The 12,084-nt window shown below is 44.3% G+C and overlaps 1 protein-coding gene across 4 annotated transcripts in view; it reads left to right on the forward strand.

Moving 5' to 3' along the window:
• Nucleotides 1–221: 221 nt before the first annotated feature.
• ITPR1 (inositol 1,4,5-trisphosphate receptor type 1) overlaps nt 222–12,084 on the forward strand; it is a 337,019-nt gene continuing 325,156 nt past the window's right edge. For 3 of the 4 annotated variants that reach the window (XM_030206558.1, XM_030206560.1, XM_030206561.1), the window contains exon 1: nt 222–307. The gene's annotated coding sequence lies outside the window, so the exon portion shown is untranslated. Of the gene's footprint in view, nt 308–11,165; nt 11,195–12,084 lie in introns of those variants that run through there. The other variant, XM_030206559.1, reaches the window with a different exon arrangement.

Below are 12,084 nucleotides of genomic sequence, written 5' to 3' on the forward strand. Positions count from 1 at the left end.
CTGGGAAAAGCCTCGGGCTGCGGCACCGCTTCTCACAGTTAACTGTCTCTCAGCCCCAGGACGGGCACGGGGGCTGCTGGGAGTTGTAGTCGTAGAGCCTCGGCCTCTAATGCAGGCTGACGGAGGCGGGGGCAGCGGCGCACTCTCTTTCCCAGCGGCCCCAGCGCTTTATATTAGCAGAAGCGGCGCGGCGCCCCCCCACAGAGTTTGTGTCACGGTGCAGCAGAGCGGAGGGCGATGGGGCTGAGGGATCCGGGACAGAGCGAGCGACGGACGGCGGGGAACAAGCAGTGAGCGGCGCCGCCAGGTACCACCTCCCGCTTCTCTTCGTGCTCTGGTTTCTGGGACTAAATGCACTTTCGCTGCGCTGAGGATGATGAGACCGGGTTCGGGCTGGGGGGGGGGGGGGCAGGACTGTCAAACCCATGAGCTGCGGGGGGGGGGGGGGGGGGCAGGACTGTCAAACCCTTGAGCCTAGAGGGGGGAGAGCTGGGCTGTAAACCCCTGGGGGAAGGGCTGTCAAACCCTTCCTGGGGGGGGGGGGGAGGATCTGGATTCTCAAACTCCTGAGCTTGTAGGGAGGGGAGAGGAGCTGGGCTGTCAAACCCATGGACTGGGGGGAGGAGAAGGGCTGTCAAACACTTGAGCCTGGAGGGGGATTGTGGTGGGGGGGGGGGGGGGGGGGGAGAGCTGGGCTGTAAACCCCTGGGGGGAGGGATGATCTGGACTGTCAAACTCCTGAGCTTGGAGGGAGGGGAGAGGAGATGGGCTGTCAAACCCATGAGCTGGGGGGGGGGGGAGGAGAAGGGCTGTCAAACATTTGAGCCTGGAGGGGGAATGGGGGGGGGGAGAGCTGGGCTTTAAACCCCTGGGGGAAGAGCACGACTGTCAAACCCATGAGCTGGGGGGAGGAGAAGGGCTGTCAAACACTTGAGCCTGGAGGGGAGTGTGGGGGGGGGGGGGGCGGAATAGGGATGTCAAATTCTTGAGCCTAGGGGAAGTGCGGAGGGGGAAAAGCAGGACTGTTAAATTCTTAAGCCTGGGGGGGTGGATCTGGGCTGTAAAACTCCTGAGCTTGGAGGGGGGGAGAGGATATAGGCTGTCAAACCCACGGGCTGGGGGGGGGCTGGGGGGGAAGAGCAGAACTGTCAAATCCTTGAGCCTGGGGGGGGGGGAGGAGCTAGGCTGTTAAACCCCTGAGCTTGGTGGGGGGTTATGGGAGGGAGGATCTGGACTGTCAAACCCCTGAGCTGGGAGGGGGACTGGGGGGAAGAGAAGAACTGTCAAACCCTTGAGCTGGGGGGGGGGGGGTGGTGAGAAGCTAGGTGCTTAAACCCCTGAGCATGGTGGGGGAGAATGGGAGTGAGAATCTGGGCTGTCAAACCCCTGAGCTTGGAGGGGGGAGAGGAGCTGGGCTATCAAACCTATGAAGTGGGAGGGAGTGGGGGGAGAAGCAGAGCTGTCAAACCCTTGAGCCTGGGGGAAGTAGGGGGAAGGAGCTGGTCTGTCATAACACTTAGCTTGGGGAGGAGTGGGGGAGGAGGTGGGCTGTCAAACCCCCTGAGTTTGGGGGAGGGTGTGGGAAGAGGAACAGCGCTGTCAAACCCTTGAGCCTGGGGAGGAACAGGGCTGTCAAACCCTCGATCCTGGGGGTGAGCAGGCTTTCAGACACCTGAGTCTGGGAGTGGCGGTGAGTAGGGCTAGCAAACCCTGGGGAATAGGGGTCAAGTTAGGTTAATAATATGGAGGAATCTAATATGGAGGGTGTTATGTGCAGCAGCCTCCAAATATTTAGCTGTTTCCTGGGCTACAATCTTGGAGGTTTCCTTTTATATAAAACCAGAGAAATGAAATAAAATAACAGTACAGCGCTGGCCCTTCCTGCCAAGTCTTAGCGGATCTTGCCTTGTGGGGCTGCTTGAGGAAGTTGAAGGCCTGAGAGTTTTACTTTCTGCCTGGGCTGGAGAGGACACTTCAGCCCCTTTCTGCCAGTGCTGAGGAGCTCAAAGCCCTGTCAGACTTTCCCCTTCTTGCCATGAAAGTGTGCTTTAGTGTTGCAGGTGCAGTGTTAGAGAAAGGTAGCGGTGTCTGTCCTTTGTGTACTGCTCTGCATGTTATATGCTTTCTAATTGTTATACAGTTGAGAGGATGACTAAGGGATGGTTCTTACTGAGCAGTGAACTGAGCGCATCTGTCTCTAACAAGTTGGGAAAAGGTGTTAATTATGGCTCATATAGGAATTAAAATTTGGTTTCTTATTTGTATATGTGCAAAATGGTGGGTAATAGTACTACATTTGATGATGTATGGTGTGTAGACATCTGCAATGTATGTCTTTCTAGATAGCTGATGCTCTGCTGTAGAGCTCAGAGCTGCTAGCTTGCTACTTGCTGCTTAAGGGGGTGGGTAAGATCTGTGCTATGTGTATGTTAGTCAGCACCATAGCAGGCCACATTGTGACACTGGAGCAGATTGGGTAGCAGCTGGAATTCTTTTGAGTTTAATTGGCAGCTTTTCATTTGAAGCTTGGGCAAACTATGTTCAGGTACAATAGGTGGGAAACAGGCTATTGTTTATATAGTATGAGCAGAGCTGCCAAGTTATCCAGTTCCTGGAGGGAGACTTTTGGGCCAATCCATCCAAAAGCAGTCTGCTACTTGTAATTCCTGATTCCACATTTTGGGAGTCAATGCTGCAGCTCCCGTATTACATCAGAAACCCTGGATTGCTCCAAGATCTCCCTCTTGGAACTTGTGTTAGGGCTGTGTTTTTCTCTTATGCTCAAGTTTTCAAGTTGATTAAGTACTTGATGATATACTGTCCATCGCAAATACATCTGAGTGTTTTGCATTATTATTATTTGCATAAATACAAAAAAATAGAAATACATGGTAACATGGGCAGACTGGATAGACCTTGGAGGTCATTATCTACAGTCACCTACTTGCACTCACACTCATATCAATTTGTGATCGAACCAAAAATTCAATTCAAATCCTGATCTTTCCTTGCCATTTTCGGGATACAGATCATAGAAGTCCTCCAGGGATTGGCCTTAGTTCCTCACAGCTGGAGTCACCGTCTGATCACCACTCAGCGCATCAACATACATGCAGTCATTTAAGTTTTTTTTTTATACCATCCATTTTCTAACTAGGGATCCTCTGTGTTTATCCCTTGCTTTTTTGAAGTCCATCACTGTTTATCTCCACCACCTTCCTAGGGAGGACGTTCCAAGCATTGACCACTTTCTCCATGAAAAAGGGTTTCCTGACGTTACTCCTAAATCTACTACCGTGCAACCTCAATTCATGTCCTCTAGTTCTATCATTTCCTGTCTCTGGAAAATATTTTTTCTATATTTATACATAATCCAAACGGGAAAGAAAAGGAAAAGAGCAAAAATAAATAAGGGTCACATGCTGTAAGCTAGTGTGGACAGAAGCAGGTAGTTAATGAGTGTTGCTGGCTGAATGATGCAGAAAGGGGTTCACTGCGGTAGTTAACATGTGTGGTAGACATGAGCACAGACTATATTAAAATGAATGGTAGTGAGGCCATTGGGTATTTTATTTATTTATGCATTCTTGTATCTCACTATTATCCAAAAACAAGTTTTGGTTCAAAGTGGCTTACAATTTACATTTTGGTGCAGTTACAATAGTGTTGTGCAATGTTGAGAGGTCATCTATAGTTCATGTGGTTATAGAGTTTTTGAAGAGATAGATTTGAAGTGGAAACCGTAGTGGTAGCTTTTGTGTTCAGTTGTAGAGTTTTGGTGATATTTATTTGTATGGTTTTTGAAGAGGTAGATTTGAAAGGAAGATGACGATATCTTTGTGATTAGCTGTAGAATTGTTTGAAGAGGTAGCTTTTCTTTTCTGAATTGGAGGAGATTTGTGATGCTTCTTATGGTTTTTGGTATCGAGTTTAACCATTTGGAACCCAGGTAACTAAATCCTGCTGTGTAGATAGTTTTGTAGATGGTGTTTTTGCAGTTGGGTAGATGTAGGAGTAGGTAGTTTCTGTTTTCTGAGCTGGCATTCCTTGAGGGTAGTTCAATCATGTTAAGCATATATTCGGGTGCCATTCCGAATAGTATCTTGAAAATTAGGGTGCTCACTTTGAAAAAATATTCTTGCCTTGACTGGTAGCCAATGTAGTGTTTCAAGCAGTGGGGTTGCTCTTTCATATTTCGATTTTTTTTTTTTTTTGAAAATCAGTCTTGCTGCCATGTTTTGGACTGTTTGCAGCAATTTTAGTGTGTTTTCCTTGTACCCTACGTATGCTGCATCGCAGTAGTCTAGTTGTGATAATATAGTTGATTGGACCAGCATTCGGAAAGATTGTCTATGGTATTCCTCTGAAAAATTAGCTTAGAACTGAAAAATGAGCTTTCAGAGCTACTGTTAGTGATATGCAATTTATCCTTAAAATCGAGCGTGGTACCGGAAGATTGGAGGGTGGCCAATGTAACACCGATTTTTAAAAAAGGCTCCAGGGGAGATCTGGGAAATTATAGACCAGTGAGTCTGACGTCTGTGCCAGGGAAAATGGTAGAGGCTATTATCAAAAACAAAATTACAGAGCATATCCAAGGACATGGATTACTGAGACCAAGTCAGCACGGCTTTTGTGTGGGGAAATCTTGCCTGACCAATTTTCTTAAATTCTTTGAAGGAGTAAACAAACATGCGGACAAAGGGGAACCGGTTGATATTGAGGCGTATTTTCAAAGCTCTTAGCCTTACAAAGTTCCATACGTTACTATGGAACTTTGTAAGGCTAAGTGCTTTGAAAATGAGCCCCATTGTGTATCTGGATTTTCAAAAGGCGTTTGACAAGGTACCTCATGAAAGGCTACAGAGGAAATTGGAGGGTCATGGGATAGGAGGAAATGGCCTATTGTGGATTTAAAACTGGTTGAAGGATAGGAAACAGAGAGTGGGGTTAAATGGGCAGTATTCACAATGGAGAAGGGTAGTTAGTGGGGTTCCTCAGGGGTCTGTGCTAGGACCGCTGCTTTTTAATATATTTATAAATGATTTAGAGATGGGAGTAACTAGCGAGGTAATTAAATTTGCTGATGACACAGTTATTCAAAGTCGTTAACTCGCGACAGGATTGTGAAAAATTACAGAAGGACCTTACGAGACTGGGAGACTGGGCGGCTAAATTGCAGATGACGTTTAATGTGAGCAAGTGCAAGGTGATGCATGTGGGAAAAAAGAATCCGAATTATAGCTACGTCATGCAAGGTTCCATGTTAAGAGTTACGGACCAAGAAAGGGATCTGGGTGTCGTCGTCAATAATACACTGAAACCTTCTGCTCAGTGTGCTGCTGCGGCTAGGAAAGCGAATAGAATGTTGGGTATTATTAGGAAAGGTATGGAAAACAGGTGTGAGGATGTTATAATGCCGTTGTATTGCTCCATGGTGTGACCGCACCTTGAGTATTGTGTTCAATTCTGGTTGCTGCATCTCAAGAAAGATATATTAGAATTGGAAAAGGTGCAGCAAAGGGCGACTAAAATGATAGCGGGGATGGGACGACTTCCCTATGAAGAAAGACTAAGGAGGCTAGGGCTTTTCAGCTTGGAGAAGAGACGGCTGAGGGGAGACATGATAGAGGTATATAAAATAATGAGTGGAGTGGAACAGGTGGATGTGAAGCGTCTGTTCACGCTTTCCAAAAATACTAGGACTAGGGGGCATGCGATGAAACTACAGTGTAGTAAATTTAAAACAAATCGGAGAAAGATTTTCTTCACCCAACGCATAATTAAACTCTGAAATTCGTTGCCGGAGAACGTGGTGAAGGCGGTTAGCTTGACAGAGTTTAAAAAGGGGTTAGACGGTTTCCTAATGGACAAGTCCATAAACCACTACTAGATGGACTTGGGAAAAATCCACAATTCCAGGAATAACATGTATAGAATGTTTGTACGTTTGGGAAGCTTGCCAGGTGCCCTTGGCCTGGATTGGCCGCTGTCGTGGACAGGATGCTGGGCTCGATGGACCCTTGGTCTTTTCCCAGTGTGGCATTACTTATGCACTTATGTACTAATACACATTGCAAGACTTTCACCAGGTCCAGGGCAATGTAGAAGGGTTGGTTGATAGCATTTAATGGCATTTATTAGGATTTAAATGCCTTATGTTTTTTATCAGCAACGTTTGCCCTAGTCATTGAGGCACAGGCTCAACAGATCAGGAAGTATAAAGATATAGGGGGACCAAACTGAAAATATAATTATTAGCAGATGAGATTTAGTCACCATCACGGACCCAGAAAAAGGGCTGGCAGCACTTTAGCAACAGATAGCAACGTGGTAGATTATTGTGCTTCAAAGCTATCCTGTTGGACAGAGATATTAAACATTAGTATCTGAGGAGAGGGTCAGATCTTTGAAGAGAATTTCCTTTCTGCTGTGTCACCGTCTCCATAAAACTTGTAGAGTAATTCTGAGGGGGGGGGGGGGGGGGGGTTAAATTGTTGATGCTTTTATAAATAGAACTTGAGCCCTTAAATAGCTATTATTAATACGGACCTGGAGTGCTGAGGAAAATGAATGTTTATTTTTTGTTTTGGGTGGGCAAGATGAAAGTAATAGATGATGGTATTACCCAAACTGTTGTATATCTTCCAGGCCCTTCATATTGATATTCCAGCCATGGTGTTTAAGAGCTGGCTTAGAAAAATGTTCAGGTTCATCGGTGGGGGGTTGAGGGGGTCATGGATATAAAGAGAGGTCCTTTTTCTCCCTGAGAGGAGGCGGAACGTAATACTAACCTGGAAAAATATAATTGGGCTGCACAGCTTAGGGCCCTTTTTTCTTCCCTTTTATGATTTGTCTGTAAGCCACTCAGAAACTTGCTTGATGGGTGAAATAGAAAGTCTTGATTAAACTTGAAACTTAAACTTCTAGTAGAACAGGGGCCTAGAGAGTCCAAAGATTGTGCATCTGTTCTATCTACCTTGGGTGTTGATTTCTTGGAAGGTAATCAGGGGGGCTAAGGAACCTATTTACACAAATGACTATGTCCATTTGGTTGAGAGTATGAGAAGCTGCTAAGGGAGAGGAGGTAATCCTTTTCTCCAGTATGATATACAGCAGACTTTCAGCCAAGGAAAGACTGTGGGAGAAAAACAGGTTGAGCTGTTTTGGACAATCTGTGGAGAAAGGGCAGATACTTAGCTTTGGGGACTTAAAGGAGAGATACCAACTCAGACTGGGGGATGTGTTTCCCTACCTTCAGGTAAAGAACTTTATATTAAAGGGTGTATTGGTTAAAGTGAGAAGGGAAAAGTACGATTTTTCTAATTGGTGGGGAAGCCAACTCAGTGGGGGTGCATTTCTACACTATAGAAGGTACTAAATGAGGAACCAGGTTGGAATCCTGGTTATATGAAGGTGTGGGAGAAGGGCATAGGCCAAGAACTAGAGGGGTAGATCGGGAAGACATTCATTGTTATAGGCTGTTAGAATATCTAATGTGCTTCAGGTGATTGAAAATGCAATTAAATTGATGATGTGATGGTACTGCACACCAGAGCACGTACAACTATTTTCAGAGAGTAGGGAAAGGACATGGGTCTTATGTCTGGTGGGAATGTCCTGCAGTTAAAGAATTTTGGAAGGCGGTCTTCACCATGATTCAATCGCATGTAAAATGGGAATAGCATTGCTATTGGGAGGGTGGGAGGGATTGATGGACCTAAGGACAGATTGATGACTTTAGCTGTAAGAATAGTTCTAGCAAAGCACTGGTAAAAAGTAGAGCTCCCGACAGTACAGAATGTAATAGAGAAGCTGGGATATCTGAGCATTACGGGATCATGGCTTTACAGACCCATGAATGGCAGAAAGATGAGCAAATATGGGACTGGAAGATTCTGAAGGGGGGAAGAGAGGAGAGGAACAGTTAAGGGGTGGGGGGACAGATTACTGTTGTCACATTATATTCAGCATAGACCAGTCTGAAAGGCTTCATGGATACCCATTTACTTATAAATCCAACTAACCAACAGGTGTATTGGCACGATGGTGGGTTATAGTTTATTAGAAGTTACTATGGGGCTCATTTTCAAAACAGATAAACATCCAAAAAGCGGCAGAAAGTGGCATTTGAAACCTATTTTAAAAGAAATATTTCTATACAGTTCATCTGAAGTTCATCTAAATCACAAGGGGGTGTGTGAGGGGTGGGATTTGAGCGTTCTAACACTCGGATGTTTTTCTGCCATAATGGAACAAAGGAAAAATATCCAGGGCTAAAACCTAGACATTTTGGGTTTTATTAATGACTAATTCAGAAAAAGGTGCCTCAAATGACCGACCACTGGAGGGATTAAGACATGACCCCCCTTCCACCCCCCCAAAGATGTGAAAGAAATAGTACATACCAGCCTCTGACAGGTTCAGTTGTTATGACTGGTCCTATTGGGTGGCAGAGCCGGTGGTGGGAGGTGGGGATAGTGCTGGGCAGATTTGTACGGTCTGTGCCCTGAAAATGACAGATACAGATCAAGGTAAGGTATACACAAAAAGTAGCACATATGACTTTATCTTGTTGGGCAGACTGGATGGACCGTGCAGGTCTTTTTCTGCCGTCATCTACTATGTTACTATGTATTAGAGCAGCAAGCAGGTCCATGGAGTAGCCTAGTGGTCGTTTCAGTGCACTGTAGAGAAGGAGACCCCAGTCCATATCTCACTGTTACACTTGTGGTGAAAAGTGCGAGCCCTCCAAAACCCACCAAAAATCTACTATACCCACATATAGGTGACACCTGCAGCCATAAGGGCTATTGTGTTGTATGGTTGGATACAGATGGGTTTTGGAGGGCTCCCTATATAATATAAGGGGGTAGTGGTGAGATGGGACCTTTTATGTGAAGTCCATTGCAGTGTCCCCTAAGATGCCCCACTGCTCTGCTGGCTGGGATGGCTGTGTGGCCAGTCTACTAAGAATGATGGCTCCTCCTACATCCCAATGGCTTGTTTTTGTGCATTTTTCACTTGGCTTTTTTTTTTTTGTCAAAAATGGTCCAGAAAAGATAGATGCACTGAGTACAGCAATGTCTAGCCAATGGCCATTTTCGAAAAGACTATTTCAGGTTTGAAAATGGCTATGTTCCTTATTGGATTTAAGTCAGATTTAGATGTCCTATTGAAAATTCACCTCCACACTTCCAAACCTTTACAAATCTCCCTGGTGTACATATAAAAACAAGAACTTCATAGACACCGTAGGAATCTGGCAGACGTGCATGAATCAGTTTGGGGAGATCATTCCAAAGTGCTGGAAGCAGCCAAAAAAGTTCTAGTTCGAGTAGATACCCAATATGCATGAGAAATAGGAGGAATCGCTATCCTATGAGCCGAGATGGAACTCTATGATCGTTGCGGATACTAGAAATTTGTAATAGACAATTATAAACTGCTTCTTTTGATTGAAAACAAACAAAAAATACCCTAAAACCCCAGAACAGATCCGGAGGTAACAGCTGTATTCAAGTCTGAACAAAGAGCTGCACCTAAACCAAGAAATTTTAGCAAGATTGTGGTTCTGGTGCAGGTGTTTGTTTTTGCTTGGATGTGTGCTGCGAAGGTGCCCTTACCACAGAAGCTTTGTTCACATGTGTCAGGCAGGCTTTCCCTGAGTTGAATTTGGATCTCAATAGCTTACAGCATCACTGCAGCAAACTTTTCTTGTTAATATCGTGGTAGAAGCCACATTCTCGGTCACTGGTGCGTGGCTTTCTGCTTTGGGCTCCCTAGAGCTTTTGAAGTTGTACAGAACTGCACAGGAGATGTGACCCATTACATGTGGTATATACTCATAAATACCCACAGTGATGTGATCTGGGAACAGAGGGAGAATACTTCATATTATAGCAATATTTGTCCTAAAAGTGATTATACCCAAAACCATTGATGCTCCTGTTTGTGGTCTGTGCAGCTGGTTAGTGTGTAGAGGTCCAGGGAAAGTGTTGCAGTGCAGGAGCTTTGAAGACCTCGCTGCTTCTTAATTCAGAGCTCTGAGAATTTGAGCTTAAGTAGAAGAAAGTTGCAGCTCCTCATTAGGCATGATGATAAAAGTCCTGCCTAGACAACTGTCGACTCAAAGCAATATTTAATAGGTAGAAAAAATTGTTCTGTGTAGAAGGGGAATATTCAGTGTCACAAAAAGCCGTACACAAATATATCACTCCCATCAGTGTTCCAAAAATATTGCCTGCCACAATTCCATGCACTTATTTAATAATGATACACATGTAAATTATTTTTATTATTTTGAAGACCTTCAGTAGTGGCTGCCTTGTACCTATTCAATCCAGCCAGGAGTGCAGTGCTGCTAGTTCCTCATTGGTCTATGTTTTTGCATCAACACAATTTAAAATTGAAAGCAGACACAATGGATGATAAAGGTGGTTTATGAACAGACCAATTAAAATCACGCCCTACATGGGCTGCATCAGGGGCAACTCAATACAGAACCTGCAAGCTCCAGGGGAGTCTCTTCAGGCGGCATACCCTGGCGCGTGATTTTAATTGGTCTGTTAAACTACTTTTTTATCCACCATGTCTGCTTCTATGATTTTTTAAAAACTTTTGGATGTTGCAAACTGCATGCTTTGCTGTTTCCTGGAATGCCATAAAATTAGACGTTGCCTGATGAAGGGGTATCGAAGGTCTCCAAAATTGTCATTTCATTATGCAAAAGACATAATCGTCCAGCTACATCATTGGGGGCCCTGTTTATTAAGCAGTGCTAAGGGCATGCTAGCATTATAGTGTGTTCTAAACGCTAAAGTCACCCATAGGAACATATGGGCCACTCTAGCTTTTAGCATGCGCTAAAAACTCTAGCTCACCTTAATAACCAGGGCCTTAGGTTTCTTTTAACACAATTTAATAATACATTCCTCGGATTTGGTGCCAATTACTTTAGGCAACTTTTCAGCTTTCTCTCCAAACACTATTCTATTGTCTTTGAGAAGAAAGGATACATTTTGCAGCATTGCCCATTTTGTGAAATGCTTTTTCTCTAATTGGTGCTGTGTGATGCCTGTTATGGTAAGATATGCCCTGTGCAGTTGAGGCCAGAGGTTTCTTCTGCTTCAGAGAGGTTTGTTCTTCTCCTGTGATTCCTCGTGTACAACACCTACGTGCTTTGTGGGTGAAGGTAATGATGGGTTTTTAACTGCTTTTCAGCAGTTTGATGTCTTCTTTTGGAGGCCATGGGATGGATGGGCAGCTGTGCAGTAGCATGGGTTTGGGTCACCTCTGGAGCTCCTCGGAGCATTGTAATGGGATCTTGTTCTCTGGCTAAAAAGACAGACAGACTTGTTGGAGAAGGGCTTTTGCACCTGTCTCAGGCTTGAGCAAGAAATGGCCGTTTGTCTTGCAGTAAAGTCCTCCTGATCTGAGGAGGGATGTTTTTGCTTTGCCTTTTAACTAATTTTGTTTTTGTGTTTGGGGTTGAATAGGAAGGTAAATTTGTTTTATGCTTTTATGATCGATTCTTACATACAATGCTGAGAGGTTTTGTGAACCAAACCTCCTAGGATGCTCTATATTATAATATGTAATTGACAGCACTAGTAATAAATTTTAATAGAAAATAACCCAGTCTAAATACCTCCATTATCTTATTTGCCCCCCTCATTGGGGAAGAGATTTTTATTGGGGTGTAAGCAAGCATTAAATCATCAGATGCAAACAGACATGGTGGGCATATTTTTTGTTGTTCTGTTATGGAATAAACACTCAAGTCCTCGCCCTAGGTTAAAAGTGATTTTGCTGCAGGAGGAATAAATAGCTTGTTACCTTGGGAATGTAATGCTGAAGTGGATTGAAATATCTCAATTTGTCTTATTTAAGCATATTAATCTAAACCCTAGCAAAAGAACCTCACTAAATAAATAACTCGGACAATTTATTTGAATTATTTCACAAAAAGGTTCAACAATGACTATGCCTGTGCAAAAATATGTGAACCCTTCATTAGATAACTAGTGGGTACCATTCCTTTGTATAAATTGAAACAATTCTGGTGACATTTGAGGTCTTCAA

Source organism: Microcaecilia unicolor, chromosome 6, assembly GCF_901765095.1.
Source record: "Microcaecilia unicolor chromosome 6, aMicUni1.1, whole genome shotgun sequence".
Classification (NCBI taxonomy): Eukaryota; Metazoa; Chordata; class Amphibia; order Gymnophiona; family Siphonopidae; genus Microcaecilia; species Microcaecilia unicolor.